Here is a 20,124-nt window from a genome sequence, read left to right as displayed (position 1 = left end):
TCCTGCTGACGGCAGGACGACCTGCTCAGTGCCCACAGCAAACCACGTACAAATCGGAGAAGAGTGAATCGGCCCAGAAAACGCAGGCAGCATCTTTTTTTTTCTTTTTTTTTTTTTTCCTGTCTGTCCTTTGCTGGAGTAGACCAAACAATCCTTAAGTCTAAATTTAAGAGCTCATTTTGGAACGACTTTAACCCATATTTATACTTCCAAATTTGGTGACTTTGTGGCTATGCTCTGAAAATAAAACTTTGGATGTTTTCTTAAGGGCGAAGACATAGTCCTAATACTGCAAACATCCGTTGAGCACTCCCGTCAGGCCAGATTCTCTGCTACGGGGATTCATCCTCATCTTTGAGGTGCTCATGGTCTGGAGGAAGACAGAGACCCTCGGGGGCTGATGCACTCCCTGCAGGGGGCTGTGAGCTGGGGCAGGAGTTGGTTGGTCAGAAGCACAAATTAAGAACAAAGGAGCGAGGGCGCTGGTCAGTCAGGGAGCTCTGGGGCTGGGGTGGGACGTCAGGAGAGTGTTTCCCAAAAAGGGGTGAGAATAGGCAAGGGCTTGGGGCCAGAAATGAGCCACGTGACCCAGCTGTGGGGCAGAGGTTGCAAAGGGGCAGCTCACGGACCGCTTTGTGTAGCCTGTACTAGGTTACATTTTATTTTTAACTTAGCTGCCAACATTTAAATACTGTGAGGTTTTACATTCAAAACCAAACCAAACCTGGATTTGGGGAGGTTTTCTTAATAATCTGACATCTGCATTCCTGCCTGTCAGCAGGACACTGGAGCCATGCCCTTCTGTGCACGCACTGGGCTGCTGAGCCTCCGTCGCCCGAGGCATCTGGGTCTGGAGCTGGGGAGCAAGGGGCCATGCAGGGGGCCTTGGCCTTGGCTAGGCCATCGGCACCATGTCCACAGGCAGCAGAAAGCCATCCGCAGTCTGGGAGCATGGGGATACCTGAGCAGGCATGCCTTCCAGAAGGGCATCTCTGGTTAGAGCCTGGAGAATGGATTTGATGGGGCCAGAATGGAGGTCATTTGCAATAGTCATGGGAGGGGTAATGGTAAGATAGTGATAGTTGAATAATGCCCTTCCTCCCCCCAAAGATATCAGATTCTAATCCCTGGAATCTGTGAGTGACTGTGACCTTATACAGCAAAACAAGGCTATCCAGCTGTGTGATTATTTGGAGATGGGGGATTACCTGGGATTATCCAGATGGGTCCTAAATATCATCACCTCTATCCCTATAAGAGGGAGGTAGAGGGAGATTTGACGTACACAGTAGGGGAGGAGGCGATGTGACCAAGGAAGCAGAGAGAGGAGTGATGTGACCACAAGCCAAGGAACGCCAGCAACCACAGAAACTGGAAGAGGCATGGGCCAGCTGCTTCCCTGGAGCCTCTAGAAGGACTGTAGGCCCGTTGACACCTTGATTTCAGCCCAGGGACAGTGCTTCCTAACCTCCGACCTCCAGGCCGGTGAGAGAATATATTTCTATTGCTTCAACACAGCGAGTTTGGGGTAATTTGTTACAGCAGATGCAGGAAACCAATACAGACAGTGTCAGAAAGAGCTAGGGGTGCAACCTGCCAGATTGGGGCTGGAGTGGATGTGTCTGTTGGGGGAATTAGCAGCACCAAGGAGGTCTCTGGGTTGGGTCTTGCTGCTGGCAAGCCTGAGGCTCAGCTATGGGTGCAGGACTGAGTCCAGGAAGCAGAGGCTGAGCCTAGAGGCAGCAAAGCAGGGAAGGGGGAGACTCCCATACAGGTGCATGAATGAGCTGGTGACTTTGGTGGGCTGTGAAGCCATGTGGGGCTCTCCTCATATTGTCCCTCGGAAGGACAGGAAGCTGAGGCCCTTATCTGCTGGCTCCCATTTCCCACTGGTTGATGGTTGTCTGTATCAGTCAGGTTTCTCCCGAGAAACAGAACCAATAGGGTGGAAATAGAGAGATATAAATAGATAGATAGATATAAAATCTCATAATGAATTGGCTCACACGATTATGAAGATTGACTATGTGAAGTTCCAAAATCTGTGGCCAGCAAGCTGGGGACCCAGAAAAAGCCAATGTTCCAGCCCAGTTCTGAAGGCAGGAAAACACTGATGCTTCAGCTCAAATAAGCTGGCAGGAGGAATGCCTTCTTGCTCACGAGAGGATCACATTTTTGTTCTATTCGGACCTTCAACTGATTGGATGAAGGCTATCCAAGTGAGGGAGGGCAGTCTTCCTTAATCAGTCTACCAAAGCGCGGGTTAATCTCACCTGAGAAACACACTTACAGACGCATTCAGAAGTACTTTGACCAAACATCTGCGTACCCAGTAGCTTGGTCAAGTTGGCACATAGGCTATCACGTTGGCCCGAGGGTGTTATCCCTCCACTTCCTGCTAATGGCCTCCTGTGGCCCCTGCAATGTCTGGTAGGTGCTGAGGCACTTGAGGTGGGACCCAGGCTACGTACACGGGACTGTTCCCAATCACTGTGCTGAGTCAGGTAAGACACAGAGAACACCTGCTCCAGGCTCTTGAGTTTCTGGCTTGGGCATGTGCTAGAGGGGGGAACCCACTAAGAGAAGCGGCGGGGGTGGGGAGGTGGGGGGACGATGCCGAGTCCAGTCGACACTGGGTTGGGTTTGCCTATCCAGGCAGGTCAACCTGAGGCATGGCTAAGGCTTGGTGGGAGCAGCTGCTGTGGAGTAGAGGGACAGAGTCTTACTGGGAAGCCGGGGGTAGATGAGGTAAAGTGGAGGCAATAAGCAGGGCAACTCCTTCAAGATAGGGGCTGAGGGGCACTTGGAGTAAAAGGAGCGTAGATAAATGGATAAGGAAGATGTGGCTGGAGTATCACACAGCCATAAAAAAGGATGAGATCGTGCCATTTGTGATAGCAGGGAGGGACCTCGAGAGCGTTATGCTAAGTGAAATAGGTCAGACAGAGGAAGACAAATACCATATGATCTCACTCACATGTGGAGTGTAAGAAACAAAACAAGTGGATAAACAAAGCAGGATCAGATGTGTAAATATGGAGAAAAAACTGCTGGCTGCCAGAGGGATGAGGGGTGGGGGATGGGGAAAACGGGGTAAGGGGAGGGAGAGGTACACATCTCCAGGTATGGGATGCATAAGTCACAGGGATGGAAGGTATATCACTGGGTGTAGTCAGTGACATTGTAACAGCGTTGTATGGTGACCGAAGGTAGCTACAGTCGTGGTGAGCACAGCGTAACTACAGTGATGTGCGATCACTGTGTTGTACACCTGAAGCTAATGTAACATGGTGTGTCAGCTACACTCCAGTAAGAAAATATGTTTAAAAAGGACTTTTTAAAAATAAGATTATCCCATCAGTCAGTCAACAAACATTCTTGAGAGCCTAATGTGTGATAATCCCTGAGGATACAGCAGTGAGGAACACAAACTAAGCTTCTGATCTCCGAGAGTAAACATGCAATAAAAGATAATTTTAGATGTGGAAAGACGCATGAAGAAATACATCAGGACGATGTGATAGAGAGTGACAGGGCTACTTTAGCTGGACTGGTCAGGGAAAGCCTCTCTAAGGAGGTGACAATAGCACTGACTGTGGGTGATGAGAAAGGCCCAGCTGGGCAGAGGACTGGAGGAGGATGTGTCAGTGCAAAGGCCCTGGGGCAGGTGCTCATGGGAGAGGGAAGAAGCCAGGTGCCTGCAGCAGTGTGGGAGAGGGCCAGTGGGAGGGATGAGACTGGGACACTGCTGAGGCACACCCTACAGGGCATGGGAAGCCATGGTAGCTTCGAGGTGAGTCTAGTCGCCATGTGAAGCTGTTGGAGCTTTTGAAGCAGGGAATGACCTGCTCTGATTTACATTTTTAAAAGGTCACTCTGGCTTTTGTGGGGGAGAATGGACTCAAGGAGGGCAAGCAAGAGCGAAGGTGGGGAGGCTAGTGAAGAGGCCCCGTGGTTGGTCAAGCCGGGGGTAGTAGGAGAGATTTGAGCAAAGCCAGGTTTGCGGGGACAGGCCTGTCTGGATTTTCCGTTACAATCATTTAGGATTAAAGTGGTGCACGGAAGGACGAAATTGCCACTTGTAAGATGCTCGTGCCACGGCAGTGACGTAAGGTGTTGTATTAAATAGAGTAGGAACTTGCTAATTGCCTAGCATCAGTTCCCAGGTAATGTATTCTATCAGATGGGTGTTGTTAGCAGGAATTATACCTGTTTAAGAGGGCTCCATCAACTAATGAGCTGTTGTGATTGGGTCATGGAAAACATGCCTTTAACAGAGGTTGACTTGCCACAGATTCGCTGGGCATGGCAGTGGAGTGTTTAGAAGAGGTGTGCTTCCCTGGGCAGGAGTCAAAAGCTGGGGCTGGGGGGGGAAGACCAGTTCCTGGGACAATGAGTCCAGGCTGTCCTGACCCTCACCAGGTACCCCCAGAGGACTGATTTGAAGGGAGACTATAAACCAGCTTTTCCGGTGGCCTGGAGGGCAAGGCTGTCCACTCACCTTATGCCCACTGGTGGGGCTGGGGGAGGAAGGTGGCAAGGTCAGGGTGCAGGGAGCAGTGCTTTGGGAAAGGGCTGGCTGGGGACCAGCTTCCCAGCAGGGTGGGAGTCTTGTATAAGACCCTGGCCGCCTGAGGCAAGCTTTCAGACTGTGCCATTTATTCTCTGGATTTGGGGGTGTGTGTGAGCTTGTGGGGTTAGCCCTAGGTAACTCGGTAGGAAGAGGCCAGATCGCTGCTCCTCGCCTGAGTCTGGACCCCTTAGAGCAGGTCTCCTGCTGCCCGCTGTGAGTGGTGGACTCCGTCAAACCCAAGAAAATTCCCTGGTGTACCTTTGTGAGCCTCAGTTTCTTCAGCTGCTAAGTGGGAACGACCGCTGAAGTGCAGTTCAAAGAGACTTTGGTGGAGGGAAGCGTGGGGCGGGTGTGCCGATTTGGATGAAGCTCGAAGAGGTGCTGTGCTGAGTGAAAGAAGCCAGGCACAGAAGGACAGGTGTACGACTGCACTCAGGAGGTTCCTAGTGGATCCATAGACACAGGGGAGCCCGCTTCAGGATGCTCTCTCCCTCTGCCCCTCCCCTCGCTTGCACGCACTCGCTCGCTCTCTCTAATAAATAAATAAATCTTTAAAAAAATAAAAAGACAGACTGGCACCTTCTGATGAAACTGAGTGGGGTCCCTGGGGCTGCTGTGGGCGTGGGGAAGAGGTAAACTCAGTGCTGACAATTTTGAAAAGAACTGACGGAAATGAGAGCAGAACCATATTTCCCATAATCCTAAATTCTCTAAGCATTTTTTCTTTATAAGGTTTTATATAATTTTGTACCTGGGTTTTGTGGTAATGATTGCTTAGCATTGTTTCATAAGGATGTTCTCCTAGCTCTAGAAACTCTATGGAAAACATTGCAATCACCGCTCACACTCTATCCAATGCCATCATTCGCATGACCAATGCCAAGCGCTGGATGTTTCAGGTCTTCATGGTTCTTCGCATTATAAATAATACCGTGGTCAACATCTTTGTGCCTAAATCTGTCTACACCCTGATTATTTCCCTGGGGGAGATTTTGAGAAGTGAGTGTCCTTGGCTATAACGTTGAGCCCTCTTAGAGGTTGCCCCGTAGAGGCAGGGGTTCCCAGACAAGGCTGTACCTTTGGTCCTTCCCTCAGCGTGCAACCCATCTGCCGTGTCCCAGCATTGCTGATGGCCCATGGGGGAGACAGGGTACATTGACTCCACATGCATCCCTCCTGAGAGAGGGCTGCCAGTCCTACTAGTGGCGGTCATGGAGCTCCGGGGACGCCAAGCGCGGTCGGTAGTGACCCCGCAGGTGGGATTCACAAGCGAGAGCAGATGGGAGAGCCCATCCCCCAAGCAGAACGGCAGCCGGCCCTCCAGCCCCGCTTCCCGAGAGGTCAAAGTGGGTAACGTCCGCCATTCAGCAAGTGTCGTTTTTGCCAAGTGGCTTTGCTTCCCAAGGAGGCAAGGGGGGCGGATTCTTCTGGGGTGTGGAACAGGGGCAGATGCAGATTTGGAGAGGGTCGTGACCACCACAGCCCTGGGCTCTTTTGGAGGTGCTGGTGCGACCCCACCTGGGATGGGATGAGGCCCTGGTCTCTACCTCCAGCTGCCTCTGGGCCCTACTCTGCCCCCTCCCTCCAGGTGACCTCAGCCACATTTCTTTTCTTTTCTTTTTTTAAAAGATTTACTTGAGAGAGAGAGATATTGAGAGAGCAAAAGCTGGGGGGGTGGGGTGTTGCTGAGGGAGAAGAAGAAGCAGACTCCCTGCTAAGCAGGGAGCCTGATGTGGGACTCGATCCCAGGACCCTGGGATCATGACCCAAGCCGAAGGCAGATGCTTAACTGACTGAGCCGCCCAGGCGCTCCTCAACCACATTTCTGAACCTCAGTGTGCCTGTTTCCCATTGGTAATGGGGGCTAATCACCCTGATCTCTAGGGGTTATGATGAGGGTTAAGCTCATAGATGTCAAGGCTCCAGGCCTAGCCCAGTGTGACTGAGCAGCACAGAATGGGCCAGCCACCGGCTCTCCCTTTGCCACTCAGGACAAGCAGACCCTCCTCCTCCAGCAGGAGGCCTGTTCTCCCCAGTCCTCAGCACGGTGGGCACAGGAATGGGGTTTGCAGTGCCCACAGCCGGGAGGGCCTCTTGAAAATGAGAGCTGATGCTTTGGGGAGCTCTGCCTCTGCCCTCTTCCCTGTCCCTCAGCAACAGGCTCTTCCTTTGTGGCCCTGGAGCCCACCCAGCCCCCCATGGCAGCTCTGCAGCGTTCCCCACAGCATTGGAGGCCTTTGCTTTCTCAGTGAGCATTTTTAGCAAGTTAGACCCTCACCTTAATATATTCAGCAGACATCTGATAATTGTGATAACCCTGATGGGTGGTGAGCAGGGCAAATTAGCTAAAAGATGATTGATTTTTTTTATGCGCAATTTTATCTTCAGCCTTTCCTAGCAACGTGCAATACCAGAGTAATAATTTCTTCTCCCAGGTATTTGCCAGTATCGAGACTGCACATCTATTTACGGTTGCCTGGAAGCCTCATAATTACAATACAGTCCAAGTGCCCATTTTCTTTCCTTGACTACAAATAGGGATCAATCGAATTTTAAATGACTGCTCCGGGGCTCGCTCCCGATCGTGACCTTTGTAAATGATTAGAGCTCACCACTGTTGCTGTCTGCCCAGAAAGAGCGTGTGGGCAGAGTTTTCTAACTGGCATTTAATCTGGATGTGCGCCAAAGATATTCCAGGTGAAAACCGGCCATGAGCTGCCTGTAGAGAAAGGTCGTGTGGACTTTCTCTCTGCCCCTGGGGACACTTCCTGTGTGTCTCCCACACCCCTCTCCTTTGTCTGAGTCCTGGCTTCTGCGGCTAGCTCTTTGCTCGGGAGCCTGTGCACAGAGCAGCCCTCAGTACCCCTGGGGCTGGATTCAGCACAGCCCCAGAAGTTTGAGACCCACAGATAGAAATTAGTATTTGTCAGAAGGAAGTTTCTTTTCTTTCTTTGTTTTCCTTCCTTCCTTCCTTTCTCCCTCTCTCCCTCTCTCTCCCTTTCCTGCTTTCTTTTCTGTTCTTTTTTCTTCTCTTTTCTTTCTCTCTTCTCTTTTCTTTCTTTTCTCCTTCCTTCCTTCCTCTTTCTTTCTTTCTTTCTTTCTTTCTTTCTTTCTTTCTTTCTTTTTCTTTCTTTCTTTCTTTCTTCTTTCTCTCTCTTTTTCCTTTGTTTCTTTCTCTCTCTCTCTTTCTTACTTTCTCTCTCTCTCTCTGAATGTGGTCTCAAATGCTAAGCTTTCAATTGTGAAGCCCAAGAAAGCCGCAGGGTAAAATGTTCCTCCAGAGAAGGCTGGGCCAGGCCTTGCCTGGAGCGCCCATGTGAGGCCCAGAGCAGCCTCAGAGCCCGGGTTGCTGAATCAGAAATCAGCTGCAGTGTGTATAAGCCACCTTGAGGCCTCTGGTGCCGCTTGAGGGCTAGTGGCTGAAGGCCAGCCCCAGAGCCCCACAGGACCTCAGGCCTCCTGCATTTTGGGGTGAGCGGTCAGGAAGGCTGTTCCCACCCACCCCCTTGATGGCAGTGAAGGGCTGCGAGGACGGTGAGAAGGTGTTTCCCTGTTCGGGTACCAAGTCAAAGAAACTCAGTTTCTTAAACCGCTGCTGTTAGGAATGACCTTTGTCTGTAGTTAGGGTGCCGACTGTGTCACTGAAATGACTCTCGTCAACTTTCCAGAGTCTTACTCTAGGCAATAGCATCATGTTTCCTGCTGGGCAGTGGTCTTCCGGCTGTCTGCTAATACCACTGTCTTGGTATCTTTGAGAATCCCTTCGCCCAGGCTTGGCACCCACCGCTGCTCTCTTGCACCCACCTTCTGCTCCCCAGCCACGCCAGTCGCACTGGGGCCAACCCTCCTGGGTACCGGTGCATTAGCTGCTACCCACGTGATGCCCCAGAACACCCCATCACCACCCACACTCCTTCCCTGTCCACCTCCGTCCAGCCCCACCTCTGTGCCGGCCTCCCTGAGCCCTCCGTGCAGCAGGGATGGCACCTGCTCAGAACTCAGAACTTGGCCTGTCCCTGTCCTTGAGCGCCCGAGTGTATCTTTACAGACCCGCAGCTCCTTACCATCTACTACCTACCAACCTGTGAAGAGTTCTCCTTGGCTGCTAGACACCTGAGGTCCCGGGAAGAGGGGACGAAACCTGGTGAGGGGAGAAGTCAATACGTGTTGGCAAGTCAGGCTTGATCCCGTGGTTGGCCTGCCGGTGTCTCTCTGGGGTGCTGTTAACAAAATTTCCAGAAGTGAAAGTCATCATCGAGAGTTTAAGCTTCAAATCACAGGAAAAGTCTGAAGCAAACCACAGTTTGGGCCTGCTGTGGAAGTCTCTGGAAGGTGCGTGCTGAGGCGATGTCCCCGCCACAGGTCATGAGTACACGTGTGTTGGGAGTCGTACAGTAATTTTGAAAGAGAATCTGGAGAACCACTTTCTCTCTTTGCCCCACATGCAGAAACAGCGGTGGGCGCTGCTGAAGCCAAAACAGAGAACCGAACCACACGGTCAGCCTCCAGCCTTGAAAAGCCACGAGCTGAACTCAGCGGAGCTCTCTCTCCAGGCGGAGAGGTGCGTGCTGGCCTGCGTGAACACACGACTTCTTGCACGTCCCCTGCCCAAGCATTCCGTGTGGCCTTTGAAATGCAGCAAAGACCAAACACCAGTGTTTCTTTTGTCCTCTCCCTTTATTTATAGAACAGGAGAGTGTAATCTCAGAGGTTAGGCCTTTCCAGGTGCCCATAATTGGGTTTCGAGTATACATTCTAGCAGGGCTCCGGGAATGCGAGCGCGGCATATTTCAAGATATTTCTGTCATGGTACATTCAAGGATTACAGTTCGAAGCAATTGATTTAATTCCCAAATGCCATGTCAGTCTGGAAGCATGACATGCGTTTTGCGTGCTGTCTGGGTGGGCTCTAAAATGCATCCCCGGGCCCCCCGCGGCAGATCTGCACCCGGAGCCGGAATCCAGGAGCCCCTGGCATCATCCGGCATCAGTCGGCGCCCCGTGTGAGCCGGTGAGCCATCTTGACTGTGAAGATAGCTCTGTATCTTGCTTTGCGGGTACCTTTTGTTCACTCCTCGAAGAACAGCGACTTTGCTGATTTCCGTTTAGTTTGTTTTCCCACTGTTAACATGTGTACATGTAAGTGTTTTCGAAGATGCTTACATTAGTGTCATGTTTTGCAGATGATGTATAACAGTAGGACGTAGGTGAGAATCTTTAGTGCAAAATCTCTTGCTCCCGGTAATGAAGGAAGTGCATGGTCGTCACACGAGGTATGGTAATTGATCCCACCACAGGCAAATCGTATCTCTTGCATTTCACCTTTGTCTTGGCACAGAAAGTATTAGTAATTATTCTGATTAGAATAATGGCCTGCTTTTTTAAAGTGTGTAATTTGCACTTTTTAAAGTCACTGTTCAGCCTCCATGGTAATGTCATTTTTGCAGCATTCTGCTGATCCTACCGACACCCAAAAAACCCAAGTGAAGAAACTCATGGGCAGAAAGTGTTATCCCTGCTTCTGGCATCTTCTGGGACAGTCAGGAATCCGTGTCTTTAAATGAGAAATACTTGATTGGGAATGGGGGTTAGTTTTCTACATTCTTTTCTTGACTCCTTTTGGTTAAGAAAGGGAAAAGCAGTGCCTAAATGCCCCAAGATTCTGGAACAATTGATTTTTGTAGTCAAGTAAATCGAATCTTGTGTCCAGACCACCCGGAATGGGCAATACCAGCAAAGCAGATGGCTCTCGTAAATGAGAATTTAGCCACAACGGGAGAAGCAGACAGCCTGATTTCCCGCCGAGTGTTCTGTGAAACACAGGAGTAGGTGAAAGGGAGCTCCAGGATAAAAGGGTTTCATCATCAAGGAAGTTTGAGAAGCGCTGGGCCGAACCATGTAAATCAGGGTTCTTTACTAACTGGCATTGCGTGTCTACAAGAAAGGGATGTGCTCTGCTCCTGTCCTGGCTCATACCTCCATCCCCTCTCACCTAGACAAATGCAACAGGCCTCCAGCTACCACCCAGAACCTATTCATTTGTCCCCCAGAACCCATTCTTCATACACAGCCAGAGGGGGCTTTTTAGATGATTGGCATGTCATGCCCCAACTTAAAATCCTCCAATGGCTTCCATCTTGCATTCAGAGTAGATCCCAGCCGGCCTGCCCTTGACCTGCCTCTCTTGTTTCATTCTCCTCCTTCCCAAAGGCTTCAGCTGCCCAGGCTTCTTCTAGTCCTCAGAACTCCTCAAGCCCTTTCCTGCCCCAGGGCCTTTGCACTTGCTGTTCTTCTGCCTGGAAACTTCTCTTTAACTTCATGGCTGCTTCTCCTTGTCATTCAGATCATAGCTTAAAACCAACTTGTGAGAAGTGCTTTTCCCAAGCACCGGCTCTGTCCTGGCCCCCAGCTCCTGTCACTTTGTATTTGTATTTGTAATGTACATGTCAATGTAATGACCATTAACATTTATTATTTTCTTTATAACATTCATTGCTTTATTATTTCTCCCTGCCCGGATGTGAATCTCACGAGGACAGATCGGTGGCCTGGTCTGTCTCATTCACACTGACTCCTTATGTTTAGAACCATGCCTGTGACTTGGAAGACTCTAGAAATACTTGAGTAACAGCATGAATGGTGGGCACATGTTAGAATCACAAGCTGCAGGCCACAGGCACTCACTGAGATGTGCTGTGTACTTAAACCACGTGCAGCCGCTGGCCCAGGTGAAAACCACACCACGTGAATGTGTTCAGTGTTTGGAGAATGGACTAGAATCTGAAGGTTCAGAGCCACAGCCGTTCAGAAAGTCTCAACCCCAAATCTGGGATCGCAGGGGTGGGTATGCGTGTCAGGTGCCCCTTCAGTCACCTGGTCCTGATTACAGATGTCCCGTCCTGCTGTTTGTGCTACAGGCAGAGTCCTTTCTGGGTGACAGGGTCTCATGTGGTTCCTGTCTCTGGGATGTTGCCCCCCCCCCCGTTTACTGCTCCCATGCCTGTAAGCGTGAGCTCTCATTTCACCTACATGGCCCAAGCATTTGGGAACTTGTGTCCTTGAGAGGGAGTACTGGTCGAGCAGAGCAGGCACAGGGACTCTGCTCGACCATGAGTCACCAGTTTTCCCAAACTGCTGTATCACCAGGCCTGGAAATTCTTCCAGTCCAAGGCCTCCCCTGTGGCTGCAGCTCTGCGTCAGTGGGGCTGGTGGGGATGGCCACAGTGGGGTGGGAGTCCTAGGATTCTTCACCATGGAGGGGGCGTCAAAGGATGGCAAACTCCCGGCCAAAGCCAGGACCCCAGCCCTGCCAGCCTGCCTCCCAGACTCCCATCCCAAGCCCTGCATATCTGCCCAGAACCTCTGCCCATCGTCTCCCCTCCCAACCTCTGTGCTGCCCCTTTGGCCTCCTGGTTCCTTCCTCTTCTAGACTTGCAGAGTCATCGCTCACTAGTCAGGGATGGCTGGTCTTGTTCTTTCTCCTCGTGTCTTACCTCCCATGCCAGGTTCCCCAGCTTCTGGGGGCCATTCCCTCATGCATCTCTCTGTCACCTGTCTTGCTTAGCTGAGCCCCACATGGCGGCCAGAGAAGGTGGGGCGGGTTACGGCTAAAGTCAGACCATACTTTTCATCTGCAGAAGGGAAGTTTCTAGTCACACTCTCTCGACGCTTGGTTTTTTAGATGTTTTAAACCACCAGGCTGTAAAGCAGGAATGTGGGAGTGCCAGCAAATCCACGAAGGAGACCCAATTTGTATCTATGGTGTGAGAGCTGTTTGTTTAGCTTGTGAGGAATATCAGTGATGCAAGTATTGGTCGGCCAAGAGCCGTGGCGGGAGGATGCAGGAGACGTGAAATGTGAACGTCCTTATTCATGGACAGAAGCATCTTTCAGGACAGTCATAGGGGCCAAGTGAAGGGGGAAGGACTTCAGAAACACCTGTGCTCACCTGTGGTGTTTGCTCTTTCTCTGCGGGCATGGAGATCTCTCAGACATGGAGCTCTGATGTGGGTGACCATAAATGGTGTCTTTGATAGAAGGCTCTGATCAACATTGAGAGGCGGCCTGCAGGGTTTTGGGGGGGGGCGCGGGGAGTGTCCCACCACTAGCAGAGGCTCCCATCGGGCACAGGAGACTCCCTGACAGAGGAACCCCCCACTGAAGTTGAAGTCACAGTAATACATTCCAAACGACCATGAGGGAGAGTCTGTGCAGCAAATGGGAGAATTGGCCTTCCAAGAACCGGAAATCCTAGGACAACAAGAAAGAGATTCTTGAACGTGTTTAAAATATTTAGAGATGGTTGAGTCTGGATCCCTACTTTTTTGTATGTTTGAAACCAATTAGGACATTTGAAAAGGAGAATCGTAGAAGGAAGGCAGTCAATAGAGTACATGAAAAGGCACAGGAATTTTAATTAGAAATTAGAGCCTGCCCCTGCCGACACCCGCCCCTTTTGTGCTGCCCCCTGTTCTTCTTGGTAATCCATGCTGTAGAAAGCCAGCTTGTAATCCAGGTCAGTAATCAGAGCACTACGTAATCGTCTTTCTTGAAAACTCCTGAAACAACATGGCATCTGTCTCGTCAGGCAGCAATATGAGACCTTATTTATCAAGGATGGATAGATCAGGTATGAATTTCCATTTGCTCATCCAGAGGAAAGTAAATGGATATGTATGATTTCATATTCATTTCTTCTACTCTATAGCAGCCAGACACTTAATTTCCCTGGAATGCTATCCATAAACAGAAGTTGCTTGTTGCCATGGATTTCTGCTCTCAAGTTGGTTTTTTTTTTTCTTTGCCTTTTCCAAGACTTGAGCAAAGCCAGTCTAGCTGAGAAAATAAGTGAGTTATTTTTAGTTTTTTGAATGGTTTTTCATGAACTCTTTCCTTCCTTCGGTCCAAGGCCCACTGGCTTATCAAAGACATTTTAATACTAAGGTTGGAAAAGGAAAAGCGGCTTTGCTGGGCCACTTCCCTGCGTGCCTGCTCCTTACCGGCTCAAACTCTGGGCACTCGCAGGAGACGGGAAGCTCTTGCTGTCATTTACTGCATCCTTGCAAGGAACACATTGCTTTCCAGACATCCCAAAGGTACTTCAGATATTTAAACAGAGACTTCTTGGGGCGCCTGGGTAGCCAGTCGGTTAAGCATCTGCCTTCGGCTCAGGTCATGATCCCAGGGTCCTGGGATTGAGCCCCACATCGGGCTCCCTGCTCAGCGGGGAGTCTGCTTCTCCCTCTCCCTCTGCCTGGAGCTCCCTGCTTGTGTGCTCTCTCTGTCAAATGAACAGAGACTTCTGGGTTCTCCTCTTCATTGGAGAGGGAGGTGCACCAGAGCAGGCGGCCCTGTGGTCCTCCCCCAAGCATCCCTCCCTCAGCCACTCCTTCCGCCATTTCAGTTCTAGTTCTCAGTATATTCCAGATGGAAGGAGTCATGAAAAGACATGGAGGAACCCTAAATTCATATTTTTAAGTGAAAGAAGACAAGCTAAAAAGGTTACATACCGTATGATTCCAACTAGATCACATTTTGGAAAGGGCAGAAGTACAGAGAAAGTGAGATCAGTGATTTTCAGGGGTTCGGGGCAACCAGGGGGAAGGGAGGGATGAGTAGGTAAAGCACAGGGGTTTTTAGGGCCCTGAAACTATTCTGTGTGATATTGTCATGGTGGATAAGGGTGAAAACCCATACAATTAGATACAGCACAAAGAATGAAGCCTAATGTGTACTATGTAGCTTTTAATTAATAATAATGTATCCGTATTGGCTCATCAGTTGCACAAATGTATCACAGTAACGCAAGATGTTAATAATAGGGGAAATTGTGTGGGAGTAGGGGAGTCCATGAGAACGTTCAGTACTTTCTACTTAATTTTTCTGTAAAGCAAAAATTGCTCTAAAAATCAAATTTATTAATTAAAAAAAAAAAGACTCTTAAGGACCAAGGATCTCCCAGAGTTCTCCTTGTAGCTGAAGTCCAAGGCAATTTTGGAACAGTTCAAATGGACTGCTAGCACCTACCAAAGACAAAAGTGTAGTAGGTATTCTGGCATGCTTGCCAAACCAACTTTAAACGGCAGTGATTAAGAATATAGATTTCCATCAATCCATCTGTCTGGCAGTATACTTGACCAGTCTAAAATCCTAGGCAGAAGACAATGTCACCTGTCCTGAATGCTGTCTGTAGTGTTTAACCTGATGAATGGGGTGGAAGGCAGGGTGGACCCTGACATCAGACGGTCATGATCTTGAGTGTGTGTGTCCTTGGAAGTCTTGCTAGGCATCCCCCCACCCCCTTCTCTCATGCCGACGGGCCTGGGCCTGTCATAGAGATGGCCAATGGAGAGCTTCTGTTGTCTGACAGTGGACTAGTTACCAGCCCACCCGAACTCAGCGTGCTCCTCTGTAATGACAGGGTGACATCAGCCATGGCCAACTCTCAGGAGTATTGAGAGAAAAGTGAGTAAAGTGAGAGCAAAGGGACTTTACTGAGTGAACTTGAAACCACTGCAAACTTCCTACTGGAGCTAAAAGCTGACCTTCCACCCTTTCCGGTTGGGTGCACCTTGGAATATTTGGTTTGCTGGGTCTCCATTAAATGGCCAACCCTTTGAAGAAGATCTGAGGACAGGAGCCTTCTCTTTTTCTTTTGTGATTTTGACCTGGTGCTTTCACCAGCAACAATCCATAGTCCCCAAGCCAGGCTGGGACCAGACAGGAGCTCAGGTCCCAAATAGGGATGGGTGTTGTGGTCTGCCTTGCTCAACACAGGTTGGCTACTTACTCTCTTTTATTTATTTATTTTAGAGAGAGCATGAGAGAGAGGAGAGGAGGGGTAGAGAGAGCAAATTTCAAGCAGACTCCTCGCTGAGCCCCACATGGGGCTCAATCTCACGACCCTGAGATAGTGGCTGGAACGGAAACTAAGAGTTGGATGCTTAACTGACTGAGCCACCCAGGGGCGCCTATTTATTTTTTAATTCAGAGATTATTTTATTACTTTAAAGGCGAAGCCATCAATCCATTCCCACATGCCTGCATCTAAGATTTCAAGGACATTTTCAGAGACGATTGTGTGAAGCAGCAAGCATGTGCGAAAGGATTGGGAGAAAATATGTAAGTAAGGGAGACGGTCCAAAAGTCTACTTCTGCGGGATCAACAACAGGGTTTGCAGTATTGTACAAAGCCTTCAGGATGGCTTCAGAGAAACCGCATCTTTTTTTTTTTTTTAAAGATTTTATTTATTTATTCGACAGAGATAGAGACAGCCAGCGAGAGAGGGAACACAAGCAGGGGGAGTGGGAAAGGAAGAAGCAGGCTCATAGCGGAGGAGCCTGATGTGGGGCTCGATCCCATAACGCCGGGATCACGCCCTGAGCCAAAGGCAGACGCTTAACTGCTGTGCCACCCAGGCGCCCCTAGAGAAACCGCATCTTAGCAACGACTGATTTCTGCATCCAGGGATGGAGGAACAGATTAAACCTGAGCCTTAGTTCAGCACTATTAGGGAAGAAGGATACCTTAGCGATGGGAGGGCGGCAGCAACTTCCCAAATGCATCCCACACTTTCATGCAACCTCTATCTAGCAAGAGCCTCTCTTAGTGTTGCAAATGGACAGCAGAGTGACCATAGGAACTGACAGGCCTGACTAATGATTGTTTCTCTATCATAATATCAAACTTCAAAAATTCTAAAAATAGATTTTATTTATTTATTTATTTGAGGGGGGAGGGGTGAGGGAGAGGAAGAGAATCTCAAGCAGACTCCTTGCTGCATGTGGAGTCTGACGTGGGGCTCCATCCCACAACTCTGAGATCATGAGCTGAAGAACCAAAACCAAGAGTCAGATGCTCAACTGACCGAGCCACTCAGGTGCCCCTAAAAATAATTTGTAATAAAGATTTTATTTTCGATTAGTTTTAGACTTATAGGGAAGTGGGGGAGATAGGGCAGAAAGTCCCCATACCTGACACCCGGTTACCCCTATTACTGACATCTTGCATCACCGTGCGCCATTTGTCACAATTAATGAGCTAATATTAAGTAAAGTCCATACTTGATTCACATTTCCTTATTTTTTGTCTGCCATCCTTTTTTTTTTTTCTGTTCCAGGATCCCAACGAGGATATCACATTATATTTAGCTGTCATGTCTCCTTAGGCTCCCCCTGCCTGTGATGATTTCTCTGACTTTCCTTGTTTTTGATGACTTTTAACAGATTCAAGGTCAGGTATTTTGTAGAATGTCTCTTAATTGGAATTTGTCTGATGTTTTTCTCATGGTTAGACTTGTGGGTTTTGGACAAGGAGACCACCGAGGTCAAGTACCTCCTCATCACATCTGAGCAGGGGTACATGCTCCTCCCCTGACCTTGATCACCTGACGTAGGGTCGTGTTTGTCAGGTTTCCCCATGTAAAATTACTCCCAGGCCCTGTCCATACTGTACTTTTTTGGCAGGAAGTCCTGATGCTTAAGGAGAGGGCAGCTACGCCCCATCTCATTAGGGCAGGGTACATATATACATTATTTGGAATTCCTCTGCATGGAGATTTGTCGATTCTACCCCATTTATTTAATCAGTCATTTCTTTATATTATATGGACTCATGAATATTTTTGTTATCCTTCGAGTTATAATCCAATAGTATCTGACTTATTTCGTTGATCAGATTGTTCCAGATTTGCCATTGGGAGCTTTTGCAGTTGATTCCTGTACCTCTTTGACAGCGCCTTCACAATTGTGTCTTCACGGAGCACTTCCTCACTCTCCAGTGCTGTAGAAGGCTCCAGGCTCATTCTGTATGCCCCAGTCCTCGCATCAGCCATTTCTCCAAAGAGCCCTAATTCTTTTTTATTGGAGAATGATCTTACAAACCAAGATCTGGGCAATAGGTGCATTCATTGCTCCTGGGGTCCTATCATTTCTAGAACCTCTCAAATGGCAGAGCAAGAAAATGTATCTGTGTGTACAACCTGTGTATGTAAACATATCCGTAAATACTTCACGATGTAGCCTGATGATCTATATTAAACTAGGCGTGGGTCATACTGATGTCTCCAACTCGAACGTATTACACATGGATCATTCTAGCTCCCTGTCCTTGCTTATCTGTAAACTCCCACTCCAATAGTGAGGCACCTGGCTCCACCCATCCACTATCCATTTACTTAATTGTCCAATTCATTTATAGTGGTTTTACAATTGCTAAGCCGTTGCCCATGGGAAATGTTTTATCAGCTTGAGTTCAGTACTTATGCACGGTTCCTTTTGCCTCCGGTCTTCAGGCTCGGCTCCCCTCATTTCCAGAGTTACCTAGGTCAGCACCCCCTTCAGTTATTTCATACATTTGTAATGCAATTAAATGCTTTTGTCATCATCTGCGTTCCATTCTGAGATTCTCCAAACTCCTAAGGGATTTAAAAAAAAATGTATACAAATTCGGGTGCATTCTGTGTGCCATGACATTCTGTGGGTTCGATACGTGCAGCGTGTCCTCTATCCACCATCACAGCATCATACAGAAGAGTTTCACTTTCTTTAAAAAAAAAATCACCTGTGTTTTGCCTGTTTGAGCCTCTGTCCTCCCCAAACCCCTGGCAATCATGGATCTCTTTACTGTTTCTGTGGTTTTGACTTTTCCAACGGACATGAATGGAATCATACAGTACGTGGCCTTTCCAGACTGGCTTCTTTCATTCAGCCATATGCATTTAATATTCATTCACGTTGTTATGTGTCTGGTTTCTTTTTATCATGAAATAATATTACACGGGATAGATCTACTACTGTTTGTCCTTTCACTTTATTGGACAACATCTTGGTTTGCTTCCAGTTTGGAGTGACTATGAATAAATCTACTATAAATATTCATGTACAGACTTTTTTGTCGACTTAAGTTTTCAATTTAATTGGATAAATACCTAGGAGCATGACTGCTGGGTAGTATGGTAAGACTATGTTTAGCTTTGTAAGAAACTGCCCAACTGTCTTCCCAAGTGGCTGCCCCATTTTGCATCCCCACCTGTGGCATGAGTCCCTCTTGCTCTGTATCTTCTCGCCAGCAATTGGTGTTATAGGTTTTTTGGATTTTAGCCATTCTATTATGTGTGTAGTGGTATGGCTTTGCTATTTTATTTTGCCTTTCCCTAATGACTAATGGTTTTCCTTTTTTTTTTCAGTAACTGTTTTATTTTATTTATTTTATTTTATTTTTATTATGTTAGGCTTATTTGCCATCTGGCTGTCTCTTAGAGATAAATTTTTTATTTTAAAATAATTTCAAACCAACAGAAGAGTGGCAGGGACAGTGCAAAGAGCTTCATTATTCTTTAACAGTATGAGGCTAAATTGCTGGCTTGATGCCTTGTCACTCCCTAAAACTTAAATGTGTATTTCCTATAAACAAGGACGGTCTCCTACAGAACTGCAGTACATAATAAGACTGGGAAATCAGCAAGGATCTATTATTAACATTCACTCCGGTTTCACCAGTTGAGTTCATGGCATCCTTTATAGCAGGAGGCTTGAGTCCAGAAATGTGCAGTGCATTGAATTGTCAAGTCTCTTGGTCTCCTTTAGTTTGGAGCTATTCCGCAGCCTTTCCTTCCCTTTCATGACCTTGGTACTTCCGAAGGTCACAGGCCAGTCATTTGGTAGACTCTCCCTCAAGTTGGTTTGACTGATGTCTCCTCACATTTAGATTCAGGTTTTGTGGTCTGAGCCAGAATGTCACAGAGGTGACACTGTGCTCTCCTAATCGCATCTTATCAGGGGGCATCTGATCTCAATTTGTCCCATTACTGATGATGGTAATTTGACTAAGGTGTATCTGTATCTGACAAACTTTTGGGTTTTTTTTTTTTTTACTACAAAATTGCTCTGTAATTTACTTTTGTCATTAATGAACATTTTGTGGGGAGGTGCTTTGAGACTGAGTAAAATCTTGCTTCTCATCACACCTCTATCCACTGGTCCTAGTATCCACTGGCGACTCTTGAATGAATTTGTTACCATGGTGGCTGCAAGATGATGATTTTCTCATTCCATTGTTCCTTATGCGCTTGGCTCCCCTATCCTACTGCAGGGAAGCGTTCTCTGGTTCTCCATTTGCTGATTTGTATCAGCATGGGCTTTATGGATTTCTGTTGCAGTTAGTGGATTCTAACTGCCCCACCTTTGGCCAGTGGGAGCTCCTCTGGTGTCCTTTGGCGTCTCCCTGTCATTCTTTGAACACGCCCTTCTTTTCTTTTCTTTTCTTTTCTTTTCTTTTCTTTTCTTTTCTTTTCTTTTCTTTCTTTTCTTTTTTCTTTTTTTTCTCTCTCTCTTTTTTTTTAAAGATTTTATTTATTTGACAGAGAGAGAGACAGCCAGTGAGAGAGGGAACACAAGCAGGGGGAGTGGGAGAGGAAGAAGCAGGCTCCCAGCAGAGGAGCCTGATGGGGGGCTCAATCCCAGAACGCCGGGATCACTCCCTTAGCCAAAGGCAGACGCTTAATGACTGAGCCACCCAGGCGCCCCTGAACACATCCTTCTTTTCTGGTGCA

This window comes from Ursus maritimus, unplaced genomic scaffold (assembly GCF_017311325.1).
Source record: "Ursus maritimus isolate PB19 unplaced genomic scaffold, ASM1731132v1 scaffold_19, whole genome shotgun sequence".
NCBI classification, from domain to species: domain Eukaryota; kingdom Metazoa; phylum Chordata; class Mammalia; order Carnivora; family Ursidae; genus Ursus; species Ursus maritimus.
The sequence above is the reverse complement of the archived record's forward strand: the minus strand, read 5'-3'. Positions refer to the sequence as shown.